Source organism: Protopterus annectens, chromosome 12.part0, assembly GCF_019279795.1.
Source record: "Protopterus annectens isolate FY-2018-M chromosome 12.part0, PAN1.0, whole genome shotgun sequence".
NCBI lineage: Eukaryota > Metazoa > Chordata > Ceratodontiformes > Protopteridae > Protopterus > Protopterus annectens.
The window spans coordinates 1,192,455,921-1,192,475,283 of NC_056746.1; positions in this window are offsets into that span (position 1 = coordinate 1,192,455,921).

The following is a 19,363-nucleotide window of genomic DNA, read 5'->3' on the forward strand; positions in this document are numbered from 1 at the left end:
TGACAGTGATGTGTAATACCTCATTATTCAGAGCAACTGCATATCATTCTTGTATTTCTGGGCACAATGTTGGTATCTGACAGACCTGTGGGATGAATGTTTATTAGCACTACCTGAATGTTCCTGCACACAGTACCAGGTTCCACATTACTATTATGCACATACATCTCATTCTGTTACTGTACACACTCTGACCACAGCTTAACAAGCTGGGGTGTAAATGGGACATACATGACTTCTTAGTCACATAAGGTATTGGGGAGTTGCTAGTGTGCCAGGTTTGTTGTCATAGCTGTGTGTCATTCAGTTGTATTTCCTGTTTGCTGCCTATATGTCTGGGATCATCCCACTGATTTCCCAGGGGGATGGGTTGATAGGCAATAGATATGGGCCACTTTAATAGACATTCTGGACATATCTGTACAGTTGTGGGGTATAATTCTGTATGCAGACTACTACCACTGGCAGGATTCGAGCCGTGGCTGTGTGTGCTAGAAAAACAACAGTTCACATCTCAGTTGCATGTGCTATTCAGTTTTTGTTATCTGCATTTTCCCCTTTTACTGTCTATGTGTCTCTCAGTTGTACTAAATGGCCTCTGGGGATTACACCTGTCATATACAGGCATTCCTATACATTCAATTTATGGTGAATGGTGTGGGTAACAGTGCTTAATACAACAGTACTATTACATGATTGCAAATGTACATTGCCATATGATACCAGAATATACACATGCAGTCCAGCAGTTAGACCTGTTTTGTCAGGATATTACACTTTTATTGCCATACAAACAATATGAGACTCTTCCTGCCATATTCTCTAGTGTATGCAGTACTTGCCTTGAACAATACAGGTTTTATACTAGCAATTAATTTACTACTACTTTTATTTTTATTTCATGTGACAGTAAAAGCATGACTATTACTGATCTGCCTTGCTTTGCAACCATGCTAGGCGGCTGATGTGGGCCTCCTGGTTTGTGGCCTGCTCCATTGTAGCTGTGGGGGACATAAGAGGAATATTTAGCCATACCTATCCATGATATACCTGAGCTGGCACTTATTACACACATACTGGGGTGATACTTACACATGTCTGGAACATCCCGTGATGCTCTAACCTCTTAGAGCCACTCCTCCAAGAGGTCCTCCTTCTGCCGCTTCAGGTTGGTATAGTGTTGCTTGACCTGCTAACCAGTTCGGGGTATGACAGTGGCACTGGTGAGGTCACGGGCGAGACGGTCCCAGGCCTCCGCCTTATATTGGGAGCCCTGGTACTGGCCCTGCAGCAGTCTCTGTGCATGGTCTTTAACTAGGAGTCCTGCCATGACTTTAGACTCCTGGATGCACCAGCGCTGCACCCGGAAGTGCACTCCTTCTCCCCTTACTGCCATAGTGCCTGCAAGGGGAAGCTACAACCAGTCATGAGCTGTATTCCCCCATCTTGGGTTTAAGTAGGGCCGATTTCCCACACTTTTCCATGATTGGCCGGTTTTGAAAAGGCTAAGCTGTGGGCAATCCTGCTTAATTAAGGTTGGCATTGTTTAAAGGGGTATAACACTGGCACAAAGAGTTAGCTGGTCTACACATTGCTCACACCTCCTAAGCTGGCCTGTGCAATGCTTAGCGTTGCTTATATTAGACATTCATTATAATGCCTTTTTGGCATTGTGTTATTATTCATTACACCTTATATGTATGCCTAGTATCTCTGATTGATGTGTACATACATTCTGTGGGGTCCTTGTGTTTTACTGGGGACTTCAACACTCTATTACAATTACACCTCACATCTGGGCTTACTGCTGCACTCCAGTTTACATATTTATGTTATGTGGTGGGTTATGGTACATATGACTGTATACTGATGCCTTTCACAAGTTCAATTTGGTTATACTATGGTGAGGACATGTTTACTACTACCTCATTCTTCTGTACTTCTATGATGGCTTGGTGGATAACAACTGAGACTATAGTATATAGAGTTCTGGGTTCGAGACCTGCATGGCTGTTGATTGGCAGAACAAGGGCCATTGGACACAGAGTGATTAAGGCAGTTTTGAGCACTTGTAAGCAGGATTGCGCAATGGTAAGCAGTGCTAACCTGCTGTTATATCTGCTTACAGAGAATTAGCTTTAAAATTGTTTAGCCAGTGTAAGCATTGCTTACCCCCACGCAAACGCACTTAAACCCGCTTACTAGTGCTTAAATATGCTTACTACTGCTTATTTGTGCTTAAACCTTCTTACTAGTGCCTTATTCATTATGAGACTGACACTTCACATGTGCATTTCCTGCAGTACTCCAGTTCATAAATATATGTTATTTACTGGGTTTTGACACAAAAATATTGGTCATAACGTGCTTTGCCATGGAAAATGAAATGTGCTGCAGTGGGACTCGAACTGGGAATGCCTGCTCACTACACTATTGCTATGCTGCTTCATTTGCATATATCTTTCTTGTTATCCTCTTCAGTCTTTTAAGCTGCTTTAACTGTAGCTAAGCGATGGGCACACCCACACACCTACGGTTAGCTTTAATCAGATTTTTTAAAAAAATATAAAAGGGTTTCTTCATTTTATTTATATGTACTGTTGCTGTTGTACACATGGGGGACTGTTGGTGGGCATATGTGGACACATATGAGCGGTCTCGCTCTTCTCTTACCACTTTTTGCTGTTCTACATTACAGGGGCGTGTTTATTCTGAGAGCGCTGCTCTCAGGCACTTCCCCTGTACTCTTACACACTCTGTGTAAGCGTAGGAGCTCAGGCAGCGCACCTTATTAATATGCATGGCGTGCTGCCATCTTGCTCGTAAATGGTCGGTTCTGTGCAGGACTAAGCTATTCCTGCGCGAAAGTTTAGTAAATCCGGGGGAGAGACTGGGACTCTGGTGAAAGAGAAAGTACTCTGGGAACAATTAATGATGACAAGAAGGAAAGGGGGTAATAAACTTGACAATTATATTGCTGCAGCTAAACAAAGATCTGCAGAGGTGGCAGAAGCCTTTACTTCCCATGCTGTCACCACTGTAGAGTCCAATACAAGAATAAAGAGTTAAAAGAAGAGTATAGTTATTTATTAATTGCTAGTATTTTCAGAGACCTATTTTAAGCAAAATGTTCAAACATAAGCTGATAACCTTTATCTACGATGTTCTAAGCTAATGAATTTTTAGCATCTTTCTTCATAACATCAGATATATGGAAAATAACCAATTGTTTTACTTTGCTTTTATTCTTAAAACGACTACATCTAAACATTTTAATGGTGGGTGCACTAGATCCAGCATATCAGATCAAAGATCCCTACATATCCCTTTGACCCACTCAAGGAATACTAATTATGGTTTGTATGGTTATGAAGAAAAAACTTTATACTATGAAAGCAGCACTGTGCAAACTTAGTTCCACTTTGAAAAATAAGAAAAATCTGAACATGGAGCTCTGTTATTCACATCTGCCACCTATGGAGGGGTTAACAGGTATGGTACTTTTCTCTGAAATGTGTTACAGGTACATTTATTCAAACTGTTGATTCTTACATGCAGAACGTTTTGCTAGTAAATGTTTTAAGTTAACATTTTATCCTGATTATGATAGTGTAAACAGTATCTCAATTGTCAAGTGCACCTGCTGTTTTAACTTCTATACAGGGAGGACTATGAGAACATTAAAAAAATGCTTAGAGTTAACCAAACATATTTAGATAAAAGTGAGCAGAACAGGCCTATGTGTTTTGTTTTAGAATAGGTCTCTGTGACTATAAAGATAGTTAACAGAACTGAAACTTGTGAATATGAAGGGATAGTTTTATTAAATGCTACTACCCTGCCAGATTTCAATCATTTCTGTACTATGAAAACGTATTTTTAAATCAAGGCATTTGTGAAAGTCATTCCTTTTATTCTGATGTGAAATTGGGTCTTTATTAGATCCTTGAAGTGTCAACTCTACGAACACCTAAACACTGACCCGTAAACAGTGAAAGCTGAAAACTGTGAATGGCCACGTTTGCAAATTTTTTCACAGGAAAGAAATTTGCTTGGCCGGCAAACAGACAAACTTTCAAACCCCCACACCCCGCCCCCCAACTAAATATACCAACTCTGAGATTGCTCTACATTGGAGAAAAGGGCAAATTCCCAACAACAACCAAGCAGCATTTTCCCTGTGAAAAAATTTGCAGAAGTGGTCATTCGCAGTTTTCAGCTTCCGCTGTTTACGGGTTAACCATTAGGTATTCGGAGAGCTGACGCTTCGAGGTTCTAATACAGACCCTGTGAAATTAGGTTTATCACTTTTTCTGCTTTTCTTCATTTTAGATGATATGTCATGTGATTCACTTACTACTTATATCTGCTATGATGGCTGTGTGCTTTAAAACTTGAGAAAACACACAGATTACATGAAAGCTTATGTCATTTTGCTAGGCACACACACACACACACACACACATATATATATATATATATATATATATATATATATATATATATATATATATATATATATATACATATATATGGGTGTACACATATCAGCAAAAACACCCGAAGTTAATCAGTGAAATATCGACCACATATGGTCGAAAACACTGAAGTCAAGACCTCATTATCATACCTCTCAAATGTGCATGCTAGCATAAAACCTGTTAGTCTAGCAGCTTTTTAAGTTTTTAAGAACAATATTTAAAATATTTCCCTATTTTTGGATCTTTCTCCCAACATTATTTTATGCATTCTCTAGATTCTCATGCTAAGAAGATGACAAGTATGCACATTATGCAAGCACAAAGATACAGCCTCTGTGCATGAAACTACTAATTAAAAAACAAAGTAGAAAAAGTAGAGCATCTGCCATGTGAGGGACTACACCCCAAATAGCCCCCTGCTAATTATGTATGCTAACTCTGTGACTATACAATACCCAGGGCAAGGGAATATTCCCCTACGTGGATATTTTCACTAGCACCCATATTATATAGATATATGTCTGTGTGTGTGTGTGTGTGTGTGTGTGTGTGTGTGTGTGTGTATATATATATATGTATATATATATATATATATAGTATATGTAACAAAATTGCTCAAGTTCATGCCCTCTTAGATGTCCACCAATATGACATTCTTTGCTTATCTGAAACATGGCTTAAACCTCACATTAAAGACAATGAAATTACCCCACCCGGATATAATATTATAAGACATAACTGCCCAATCAAAAAGGGAGGAGGAGTTGCTATCTTATATAAAGCTAACCTTCAAATCAGTACTATACATCCTAACCTACCCCTTGACAATAATACCAAAATTATCTGCTTAAAGCTTCCACTCAACAAAAGTAAAGCAATAAATATTATTTGTACATACCTTCCCCCAGGAAATAACATTATTACACTAGAAAATATCCTTAACTGGCTCTCCTCCAACTTCCCACAAGAAACAATTATCCTAGGTGACGTAAACATTGATTGGAATACCTGTAAAAGTATAAACCCCACCTCCCATATAAACTTATATGGCTTCTCACAACTTATCAACAGCCCTACCAGAACTAATAAAATCAATATCCATGAAACTACCTTAGACTGGATACTTACAAATAACCCCCACCAAACCTATACATCTGGTACCCTTCCAGATGATCTAAGTGACCATTCACTAACTTACATTATTAGACATAGAACAAACCTAACTCTTCCTAATACTGTCCTAACATTACGCTCAAAAAAGCAATTTAACTCCGAACTCTTTCTAGCTGAACTAAAACAATGTAGCTGGTCTCTACTAAACCTTCTTCCCCTTAATGAAGCAGTAGAACACTTCAATTCCACATTCCTATCCATTCTAGACCGTCATGTACCTCTACGTACTATTAGAACCAAAGCTAAACTAGCCCCCTGGCTCTCCAATGACACCAGGCAAAAAATCACTCTTAGAAACAAATTTTGGGCAAAATGGCGCACTACGAAAAATATGACTGACCGCCAAACCTTCAAAGAACTTAGAAACAGTACAAAAAAAGCCATTCTGACAGACAAAAAGAACTATTTTCTCCTAACTCAACAAACATTTAACAAGCAACCTAAACAATTCTGGACAAATATTAATAATCTTCTTTCTCCAGGCCAATCTGTTACACCCAACCCACTAGGCTCCAACCCTGACAATCCCTCACAAACAGCTAATGCCTTTAACTCTTTCTTCACAAATGCTATCCAAACAATGGCTAGTCATCTATCTCCTGACACCTCAAACCTGCCCACATCTTCTTCTACTCCACCTCCTGCTTTTCATTTTGAACCTATTCCTACCTCCTTTATCTTCTCACTCCTTAATAAACTAAAACCTACCACCCCTTCTGCCGACAGACTCCCCGCAGAGTTCCTTCAAATAGCTGCCAAAGCTACAGCCTATCCCATCTCTATACTCTTAAACAGATCTATTACAGAAGGAACTGTTCCCTCTATCTGGAAAATATCTCATATTATTCCACTCCACAAAGGTGGGAACTCCATTGACTTCTCTAACTATCGTCCTATAGCACTCCTATCCCCTCTTGCTAAAATACTGGAAAAATGCATACATAAACAACTACTTAACCACTTTCTCCAAAACAGCCTACTTGCTTCTTGTCAGCATGGATTTAGACCTTCCCATAGCACCACCACTGCATTGCTCTCCTTTACTAACACTATCAACTTTAACCGCAATAAAAATATTCTATCATCTGCAGTCTACATTGACTTGTCTAAAGCTTTCGACATGGTTAACCACCACCTTCTTCTGCACATTCTTACTTCTCTCTCACTTGATGCTCCTTCCATTACTTGGTTCACATCATACTTAAATAACCGTCAACAGGCAGTTCTCTGGAAAAACTTACTATCTGATCACTTTCTTATCTCTGTAGGGGTTCCTCAAGGCTCTATCCTAGGCCCCCTTCTATTTTCCATCTTTATCAATGACCTGCAAACAGCTATCCCTAACACCACCTGCATTCAATACGCAGATGACTCCACAATAATCTGTACAGCCACCTCTCAAACTGAACTCCAGTCTATTATCCAAAACGCCTTTAACACTGTAGAACAATGGTTCTCTCAACGGTGCCTGCTCCTTAACCCTAAGAAAACTAAACTACTACTCTTCTCACCTACCCGAAAGTCCATTCCTTTACACTTCACTCTCACTTCCAACAACGGTACAGTTATCTCACCTGATCTTACCACTAAGCTATTAGGAATAACTATAGACAATAATCTCAACTTTGATTCTCACATTAACAATACTATAAAATCAGTTAACAAAAAAATAGGATCACTATATAGAATCAAACCCTTTCTCACTCCACTAGCAAGGACCACAATAGCTATAACCCACCTAATCTCTACCCTACTATATGCCTCACCAATATTCACCAATCTCTCTAAAAATAACCTCAATAAACTAGTAACATCCTATAATAACATTGCTAGATTTGCTACAGAATCTACTTTCAGGACCCATCACTGCCTGAACCTAAAAGAACTAGGATGGCTCGAACTCCCCAATCTACTCAAACTCCAACAGCTTACAATAGTGCACAAGACCCCATACCAACCTAGCAAAACCCCAATACTTTCCAGTCTCATTACACCTTACACTAACCTGAGACACCTGCGCTCTTCTAACAGACCTCTGATCCATACTACTAAAACTAACAATTTAGCAGGTGATTGCTTGTTCTCCAATGCTGTTGGAAAAATATGGAATAAGCTTCTATCTGAGATCTCATCTCTCACATCACTACCTCTGTTTAAAAGGAATCTAAAACTTTATCTCAATAAACACTGGATTTGCTCCTGTACTAACCCAGACTAACCCTCTCATCTTTTCTTTTTCTTATCTCTTTCTCACTTCTTCTCTATTCTTTTTCTTCCTCATATCTCTGATACCTTTCCCTTTTCACCTCAATGCATTTTTTATCAATTTTTATGTTAAATTTCATTGTAATTAATAATATGTTTATGTCACAATAATACTTGTTTTGTAATTTTGTAATTAATATTGGAGCTTTTCTCCCCGGGCTTCTACTGAAAATGGACATATATCCAGCTAGACTAGCCCGGTCAACAAATGTAAAATAAATAAATAAATAAAACAAAGTAATATATATATATATATATATATATATATATATATATATAGATAGATATAAATATAGATATAGATATAGATGTATGTAGAAACAGTGACTGAATGATCACTCCATCACTATATTAATGTCTGTTTGGTCGACACAAACTGATGGCTGACATGTGCATGAGATCGACAACCCCAAGGGAATATTCACTTCCCCCAGGAATTGGGCAATCTCTGAGCTAGTATATAAAATTAGCAGAGATTGTGGGGAGTGCAGGGGGGCTTGTCCCAATGCAAAAATCCTTGTTGGTTTATCCTGCTCCTGGTAATCCCTGGAAGCATGGGCAGTATGTGTCAATGTTCAGTGATTCAACATATATACGTTGATTTTATGGGCATAAGCACAATGAATGTACGATCACTAATTATAGAGCCATATATATGTATGTATGTGGTATGTGTGTGTATGTGTGTACACACACACATGCACACACACACACATATATTTATATATACATATATATATATATATATATATATATATATATATATTATAAATACTTGAACCACCTGTTTTTTTGGCATAGACAAATCTGGGAAATGCTGATGCAGAACAGGTGAGGAGGTAAAAGCACATAAAACACCTGGTGTGAAGTGCTGACATGGGGTTGAAAAATAAATGAGTGATGCTTTAGTAAGCAAAGGTTGAAACTTCTCTGTCCAGAATTACCAAAGGCCAATGAAAGGATAACTCCCAAAGCATTTAAATGAGATTGAAGGATCCAACTGACTGAGATGCTGAGAACCTTGTAGTCTAAAAGTAAACTTCACTGGGAAAGCTACAGGGGGCATTGCAGTTATTGTGCATAAGGACATTCTACTGAGTTGTTTTTTTTTGTGCCAGTAAGCTATCCAGACTACAAGAAAGAGACCAACAAGGAATTGTGGACATAAATATATATATATATATATATATATATATATATATATATATATATATATATATATATATATATGGTCTGGCAGATAACACAGAGCTTAAAGTTGCAAGTTGTAGCTCCTGTTGTACAGGGTCACGTAACCAGACATTGCCCCCATGTTACTCCTGAAAAGGGACTAATTGTCCAGTGGACCAATCTGATTACCAAATAGGATTTTTTATTATTTTATGGCTTTAGGGAGTAAAAATGGCTGTCTGTTACAGTGTAGGCTTAGAAAATGTTGGGCTCAAGAATGCAGAATTCTCAGCCAGCCCCTTTTCCTTCATGGGGCTTACTATTAAATAAAAGTATAGGTAACAATTTTGGGTCTAGGGGTGTATAATGTGTCAAAACTGTGTTTAAACCAGCAAGGAACTGTGCATTTACTTGAAGCAGACATTAATGGAAAGATACCAGGCTAATTTACATTCTTGTTGCAGGCATTGGAGTGAATGAATATGATTTCATTTTGGCTAGAAAAAGATATCTTTGTTATCAGTTGTTTTCTGCCCAAAAAATGTCCATAATTATGCTGGTTTACTTGAAAGCTCATGCCTCTACATTTGTTGAAACAGTTGTTACCTGGTACTAAGAGTTTGCTTTGAAGATGGACTTTGTACTAGAAGGTATTAGCATTAATGTTGCTGAAAAGGTAGTTTCTGTGAAGTTCCTTTCTCCACTGGGTACGTCTGACCACCGCTCTGTACCTTCTGTATTAGACACAGTAACACATTCCATATTATAATCACTGAAATATGAATGTGATAAAGGTTCCTTACATAATTTATCTTTGCAGTTAACGAAGACTGATTGGTCATTCCAGGCACAGAGTTTAAATGGTTGCTTCTGATATCAAATTATTGAAGAATATCTGCAGGCTTGTGTTTATTCCCCAGTGAAATGAGAGAATAATAAGTCGTCGTTTCTTCTCGGAGGAATACATCTTTAATAAAATAATTTAAGAAGAATAAACAGTAAGTTATAAATCATTTTGGAAATTTCCAGCTGACATCAATAAGAATATATTAACAGGAATAGTAGGATTTAAAAAAAAATAAAATTAAGGATGTCAAGGCTTGTTATGAAAGTCAGTTGATCTGCAATTACAAGAACAAGAAAGAATTTTATAAATATATAAATAACTCAGGCTAGACAGACAGCTCATTATTGACAATATTAATTGATAATGAAGCCACTAGAGATGCTAGTAGGATAGCTAATGAATTTAAATTTTTTTTGCACTAAGATTGGCTTGACTGCCATGGGTGACTGGCAGTGCAATTTAGTGACAGGTTCTTGTCATAACATATCAGAGTTAGTCATACTAGCAGCCTTTTCCATGGGCCTGGCCCTGATTCCAGCCAGCTGTTATGTACTATGAAGAGTATACTTAAACCTAGATTAACTTTAATATTTAATAAACTATTGGAAAAGGGTAAGGTCTCTGAATTATGGAAACTATCGTGCGTGTCTCCTATTTATAAGAAAGGAAAGAGAGACCAATTGCAAAAGTACAGGCCAATTAGTTTACCTTCACTAACTGGAGAGTGTTTTGAAAGATGCTTGCTTACTGGACCTCATGAACTAATTCCAAGAACAGTACAGATGCAGTATATACTGATCTGCATGGTTTCACTAAAAGAAAATTAAAACTGAGCAACTTACTTAATTTTATGACTATATAACATAAGCTCTTGATCTGGGTTTGTCTTCTGGTGCAGTTTTTTTGGACTTAACCAAGGATTTTGATAGCCTACTACATGTGGTTATTATGAAGAGTTTGATTATAAAATAAGCACTTACGTTACAAGGTGGACTCAAACTTGGTTGCTGGGTAGAAAACAGAGAATTAAAATTCAGAGTGTTCACTCTAATTATCTAGATGTAAAGGCTCTGGTGTTCCCAGAGATCTGTGTTAGGCCCTACCTTGTTCAATCTGGTATTATCAACATTTCCTAAGAGCAAAAAATACTGAGTATGAAAGTACACTGATGACTGTAAAACTGGATTCATACTGCAAAAACTTTCTGACATAGATGAGCTAAATGAATATCTAAACTTAGTTTGTGACTGGACAAAGGACAAATGATTATTATTTAGAGTAGACAAGTACAAAGTTACATATTTTTCAAATAAAATTACTGAACAATGGTTTAATTGATGGCGTCTCAGCTGGAGGAGGTCAGGGAATAAAAATATTTATGAATGCTGATTAATTAAATTTATTGCTTTTCTAATCTCATTCTGAGCTCATAGTAGATATAGCTACTAAACATATGGGCTATTTGTTAAGAAAACTATCCACAAGGGATGAAAGTATATTATCATTAGTATTCAAAACTTATATCAGACCTCATCTGTAATATAATAATTCCATCTGTGTCTATACAAGAAGACAGCTGAGAAGGCTGAGGAATTTCAGAGGAAATTTACAAAAGAATAACGAAGCTGAAGAACATGGGATATGGATCATGATGTAAGACTTAAAATTATTTAGTGTCAGGTCTGTTATATGCATATTTGGCTAAATTAATCTTAGCATGCAAAAAATTTTTATGATCCAATTCTGCAAATCATAATTAGTTTAGAGATTAATACCTATCTTAAAACTCATAAGCCGAACAATATTCAGTTTATAATGCAAATGGGCAATTCAGTGATGAGGTCTCAGTATATTTCTGTTTGAAGTTACAAAACTGTATAATGACATACAATTTAATATTAAACAATTTAAGAACTTGGAAACTTTTAAGAAAAATTTTGATAAATGGGTTGGTAGAAATGCCTACATACCATATTTGGAGGAATATGAAGATGAAAACCAAGTGACACTGCTAAAAGCTCTTCGTTCAGTAAATCCAACAGTAAAGCTAAAATAACGAAGAAGCCACCATGAATAAATCCTTTTCCAATCTGCAAAACATTTATTGATAATAAAAACAAACACAAAAAACAAACAAGAGATTAGCGCTTTCAGCCGTAGCCTTCTTCAGATCTCAACGTTCTACAGCCAATCATGTTGTTTAAATAGGAATTAGGACCAACCAAGGATCCTTAGTAGTTTGTTGACAATTTGTATGATATTAAGTTTGCTGGTCTGGGTTTATTTTTGCTGCATTATTGAGACCAGTATGTTATTTTAATGTTCCTGGTTTTCGTGGTTTAGTCTAGTGCAGGGTTTTGGACATTACACTATGTAGGGAACCCAACAATTGGTTCCCTTGTGTTAGATTGCTCTTCCATTTGTTCAAATATATGATTTTCCCCTATTGTTTTTTTTATTGGAAGGGTAGTGATAGAACCTTTCAGTTTATTATATTTGGAAAAATCAGCGCTTCTTGATAGCCAGTCAGCTTAAAATGCTGTCTTTGAACTTATGAACTTATAAGCTAAACTCTTCTGAATAACACATCTACTTCAAATAACATTTACAGCACTTCCTCTTAACAGCATGATATGTCTTTTTATAGTGCTGATAACCTCACATTGAACACAATAGCTGCTTGCTGCTGAAATAAACAATTTACATTTTTAACTTCACAATTAGTATTTATCCATTGTTGAAGCTTCATTTACTGACATAGTGTTGATCACATTTCCCACATTGTGCTTTGATGACAGTAGCATATTGTTTATTATCAGTGGACTTTAGCTTCATTTTAATTTTACAATCATCCAAATCTTCAGCAGTCACCTTCATTTAAATACTGGTTAGCACTGCTGTTTTACAGACATTCAAAGCTTTTTCCAATAATAAATTAGTTTCATGTAAAAGTTTACTCCTTGCTTTTTGTTCTTTTGTATTGCAGATGATTGTTTCTCAGCAGTGAGTCAACAAACCACTAAAGTCACAGTGCCTTGAATCCTGCGCAAAGAAGTTTAAAGCTATAAACTGTTAATAAGCTGCCTGCTGTAGTCCAGGGTTTGTTTCTTTCAGTCTCCATTTGCATTTTGTGTGACTCTGAGTAAGTCTTATAATGAGAGAGTGCTTCCAGAGCACCCTTCAAAAGGAATATTTATACCCACTGGACTTAGTTGCTTTACAAAAAAAATTCTTAATATAAAACAGATGATAAATGTGCAGCAAGTTCTTTTTTAGGGGTATTAGTTTTGCTGATCCTTGAGAGTTATACTATCTAAATCAAACTACTGATTTTTAGTTAAGTTAAATGTGTTAATCCCATCATCTGCTAGATGAAAAAAAAAGATAGTGACCTAAACTTCTTTACTTTTTTTTGACACACCCAAAATGATGGTGCAACAATTTTTAACACCCACTGATTCCAAGTTTCTGCCAAGTTACCTAGAAAATATAATATTGCATGTGATTTGAGCTTAAGAATGACTCTCTTAACAAATCCTTAATTACTTTTCAGCAAACGTACGACTGTTCAAGGAGTCCTGAAAACTGACAAGTAATAAAGAATAGTAGCTATTTTGTCTAAAGCTGGCTTTTGTTGTCCTTGAAATGGGTGATGTTGCTGATTTCATTTATAGTGAATTTTATTGCTTGAGGCAAATATACAAATCATTTTCATCAAACTGTGCAATAAAATGTAAAGTAGTTTCTCTATTTTCCAATTTGGAAGATTTAACATTAAGTCATGACTGCTGCTTCAAGTGTAAGTTGAGTGAACTACAGAGGTTTTAGAAAACTGATGGCGGTACATGAGAAATCTTGTATTTGAACTCTCATGTTCAGTAGGTTGCTTGAAAGCAAAATTGCTCCAAGAATACAGTTTTTTATCAGCTTTGTGGTAGCTTCTAATTCTGAAACTTCTCAATTCTGACAGAGCATCAGGCATTAATGACATTTTTTTGAGTGAACAATGGAACTAAAAACTACCTGGATGTTGCAGCCGCAGGTGTGATGACTTCTATGACCTCATAATGACACTATGTATTGTTTGGAGGCTGAAAGGGTTTATGCTCTGTTCAAAGGCACCGGCAATATAAACAATGAGTCTAACACAGCGAAGCTGGTGAGTAAGTAACTGTGCCATTTACAAAAATGGCAGCAAGTGACAAGGCAAGAGACAGTCATATGACATCCCATATGCACTTTGACCTACAGGGTACTGAACACACACATTGCACTATATATTACAGTTCCCAGGACAGGATGATTAACACAATGGTAGGGAAGGAGAAAGCCACTTTTTTGTTTTTAGTTACAAAGAGTGAGTAGACTGATGGACTGCAGATTTATCAGTTTCATCCAGCACCATATTTACATGTTTAGTTGTTTATAGACAGCATTAATATGAAAGACACAGATCTCCTCCTTTTTTCTCTCCTGAAAAGAGCTTCATATATTGTAGCCCAGACATGTTTATTAATATCTCATCAAAAGACTTAATCTTAATAAAACAACATCACTACAAAACAGCATGATACTGTAGCATCCACTTTTACAATGCAGTTCTGAGATAGAAAAACAAGTCTGCAAAAGCCCATTTAGAATCACATACATTCCTCGTAATTAAAAATAAAAGTGTTTCGTCTAATACAGTTTACAAAATGAATTGATTGTAAATGTGTTATTTCTCACTTTCTTGCATCTAGTTTTACTGATCTGTAATTATTGAAACAGGTCTACTCCAGAGTTTAAGGGGTACTAACACTGCATTTTTTCATTTACTAATACTGCTTTCAGGCAAAATACAAATTAATAACCAGTAGATGTAAACGCCCCCACCCTTATTACCAGCAAAGATGGTTACAGAAAGTGTTAAGAACAAGGAAAATAAACTAGGGCAACTGCATAAATTCACTGAAGCTGCACAGATGGAGTTTCTTGACAAATAAGGCCATGTGTAAGCTGTAAGAGTCCATGGCTTTAAATCCATGTATGGGAAGCATGTGAGAAGAGTAAGCCAAGAAGGGCAGGGGGAGAGAAATAATAAACCATTAGATACTGCCACCACAGTATCAGGAACCAGTAGTCTTTTTTATTACTCTTTGCATATGAAAGAATATGCACAGTAGGACTTTCGAATCCTTTACTTGTTACTAAAGCAAAAAAAAAAAAAAAATCCAAGCATTTTATAAATAGTGCAAAAGGAGAAAATTGTGAGATTCATAGAAATATAATTTACTTAAGCTCACAGAAGAGGTCCTTAATGAGTTTGAGGTCCCCTTTGGCCAGAGAAACTAAGATTATTACAGATAAGATCTGATTTTAAGTGATTATACAAGGCTTATAGGTAAGCCACACTAGCAAACGTGCAAAGAGAAAGCAAGGAAGAAAGCTGCAATTGGTCTTTTAGCAGTGAGATGAAACATGCACATCACTAAATTTTAAATCAATTCTCCGTCTGTTTAGCTAGAATTGTGCAGCAGAGTGAGTCGGTCCAGTGAAGCACAGCATATCAGTAGTACATTTATTCACACGGATTTTGCCATATGTGTTGATCAACACTTTTGACACATTGTCAGCTATTGCTCTCAGATCCTGATTTATAGCAGTAGTTTCTGCTGGTAAGCTGCGGTCACACTGTGGCTGCAGGTACATCTGTATGCAGAGGATGCATGCAGGGAATTCCAACAGTATAAAGGGGTGATTCTCACTAGGATACCCAGTGAGGATTTACTATCTCAGAAGTGGTGTTGCAGCCTCCTAGAATATCACTGCATACCCTTAACTATATTGACTGAAACTTACAGCCTTCCCTTATTACTCATGAATGATTCATTTTTGTCATGAATGGTCACCTAAACCCTAGCTATTCCAATCGAATCCTGCATTTCCTGAACTAGAAAATAGATTGAGTAAAAATGAATTTCAGTGGCCTTAACATGGAAAGATAATTCTGTAAAACAGATACTGCAATGATCTGAAAGGCTATAAACCTTCAAGGCTGTTGTTTTAATCTCAGGAGTTAGCACTGATACTTCACTTCTATTACTTCATTTCTTCATGTTCAGGTTTTTAACCAGTCGGAAAATGCAAATGTAGAAAAAAACATAAGTAACATAAAATCTAGGCAGTCTATTTAAACAGAATCTGTCTACCTGAAATTCTTCTCTCTGGCTGTATGTCTGATTCCTTTATTTATTTGTTTATTTATTTATTTATTTATTTATTTATTGCCTCTCAATTATTCTCAGATCTGAATCTAAGGATAAGCATTTCTGTTATTTTTTCTACATGCTTCAATTAAAGTAACACTTGAGTGACGTTTTTAGTAGGTAGATAAGAATCCTGATTATTCCAAATTTAGTATAAAATGTTCTAAATTGTACCATTTATGTTTTCATCTGTGGCCATGAACATAGTCCAAATCCTGCATTGCATCAGAATAACCATCAAAATCATGGCTCACTGCAACATGCTTCTGTGTTGGTGTTGCAGTTGATTGATATATGAGAAGCAAGTGACCTGAGTTTGAATCTGACCAAACATCATCTTACAGTATTTACTTGGCTATTGATCTGTGATGATCTTAACAAGTCTAGCCTTATATGCCATGGCAGTTTTTACCCCTTATATTTTGCAAATGAATAACCCAGATATGAGTTGAATAAGGATATGTTGGTACTTTTACATGTTTCCACTATCTATAAAAGACAGAGGCGCTAAACTTGAGGGGGCTTTGTGGACACCCATCTATTTGTCCAAATTATGTTTGAATAGAGTAAGTGAAGTATTTTGCTTTATGTGGATGGAAGATGTTTCTACAGAAGTAGGGCAGGCATGGAAAAACTCAAGTGAGTGGTGCATCTAGGAGGAAGCAGAGGGGAGTGCTTGTTATTGCAAATGCCAGTCACACTGTGCCTTCTGAAAAACTGTGTTGGTTTGATATACAGTTAGCTAAAACAGCAGATTATACTAGACAGACTAATCAGTGGAACACAGAAATCAAAACAAAGTAACTCACTACCCAGTCTTTAGTTTTTTTAATTTGCAGTCCATATACTTGCTCAGATCTCAGAAGCTGCCATGATTTAGGTAAGTTTTCTAATTAATGAGCAAGAGAACAGTAAGCAGAATCTATGAATATGCATGACTTTCATTCCTGCTGCTTAGAACTGCAGGGCAAGCGGCAAGGAGGAATAGTGTTTATTTTGCCAACCTGTTTTTTTTTTTCAGTAAGATAATATTCTTTTTTTTTCAACAAGCAAATCGAGGGAAAAAATTCTGAAGTGAAGGTGCCCCATCTGTAGTTTAAATAATAGTTGTTTATGGATGGCATGCCAAGTGTTGTTACAGCTTACATTAACGACTGGGTTGCCAGAAAGACTAAGCAGCAAGTTTATTGACTTAGTTGCAGCCAAACAAAAATTTCCCACATCTGATGTGATACTAAATGCCAGAAAGAACAAGTACTGTGTGCTTTGCTTCACTGAGCTGCTAACTGTGATTGCTAAAGTATTATATAAGTATGTTGTTACAGAACATTTCTGTAATACAATATTTGAAATCAGAATAGAAGCCATTAAAGTAACTGATTTTACCTTGTATGAATACTTATGGTGCTGCAAAATTCATCAGTTATAGCTAATACTCCTTAGAGAAAAAGGGAGCTATAAAAATATATATTTATATTAACAAATAAAAGCAATACCCTATTGTGCATGTAAAAACCTGTAAGAAAATATTTTAAATTTAACTTTGAGTAGTATCAAATAAGATGAATAAATAAATAAATAAATAAATAAATAAAGCAAATACAAAGCATGCCATGTTTTGCTAACACATGAACAGAATACTTAGGACACAGGACTCTGAGCTGTGCCCTCTACTTTTTGGCATTTACTTCATGGAAGTCAAAGACAATGTTAAAGGCCTCTGGCTGACGAAGACTGCAGATGACTGCAAACTAGCAGCAGACATAGAATCACCCCAGTGCAGTAACATCTGACAAGACGAACTGACAGATAAATGACTGATGCCAAAACCACAGCTTAAAACTCAATGCCAAGAAATGCATAACCGTACCTTTTGGGAAGTCGGCCACCCTATGAAACTATCTAGTTGATAATTCACCCCTAAGAGTGGACCCAGCAGTCAGGGATTTGGGAATGTATATGGGTAATAACCAGGTTTTCAATCAATATATTTCTAAGGTAGTATGGACATCATTATGTGTTGCTCAACTTACAAGCAAAGGCATGGCATCTAGGTCCAAGAAGGTCATTGTTCCTCTGTATTAGGCCCTCATCAGACCCCTTACAGTATGTACGTGACCAGACACAAGCAGCAACTGGAATGATCATAGAAGTTCCTCTCAAAAAGAATACAGGATGAAAACAACAAGCTCTGTGCAGATCACCTCAAAGCATTATCGCTATACACTACAGACTGCTGAGAGACAGTTTGTGCCTGGCATACAAGGCATCCTTGGATACTGCTCTGCTGGACCTTTTGCACATCTGCAAAACCAATAGCATCAGAACTATTTGATCTAGGGACTTGAACTTTGCTTGTGACATAGTTAAGGAAATGCTGGAAGGGCAGGTATGAATCTCAGACTCTATAAACCATACTCTGGATTACATATACCCCTTAAAATATTCCTTAACATAACCTCTAAGGCTAATGACGCTTGTAGGATATATTTGGGATGCATGGTTAGGCTCTTTGTTAGTTCAGTATGCCCTTATTTCTTTACCTACCTCTTTTACCATAGCAAAAGCAGTAAAGAACTACACTTGCTAACAGCAGGTGTGTAATCTGCAATGTGTAAGAATCAAAGACTGATATGTAACTCTTAAATTACAGCTAATTATGCAAACTTGCAGCAAGCCAAACAATGACCGATTGCCACAACTGCAAAAACATATGCTTAGATGATCACATACACTTCTTGCAGGGGCCAATCAATACCTCTTTAACAGTGCCGATCACACTCCCTAACAACTTGCTGTGAGGGCAACCACTCACTTCACCCCACCCTTGGTAAAGCTGTGTACACTATGCTATCAGGATAATAAAGAGTAAAAGAGAGAGAACTAAGAATCTTGAAGTTCTTAATTAGTTATTACAGTCACCGAGAATGGCTTTAATTTCAAAATTCATGAACTATGATATGAAGATCTCCTGATTTCAAAATGGCAGATGCGCTGTGAGCGCGATGGTATACTTTAGCCAGTTCTTAATCTCTGCCTGTATTTTTTTATTCACCATTTTTCACTAATTTGCTTGTTTGAAAACAGTTGGAAGTATGTTTTATTAGAGTCTGCTGTTTCTTTTTCTTCTTCATGATTGGCAAAACTGGTAAGGAGATGTAATCTCAAGATACAAAGAC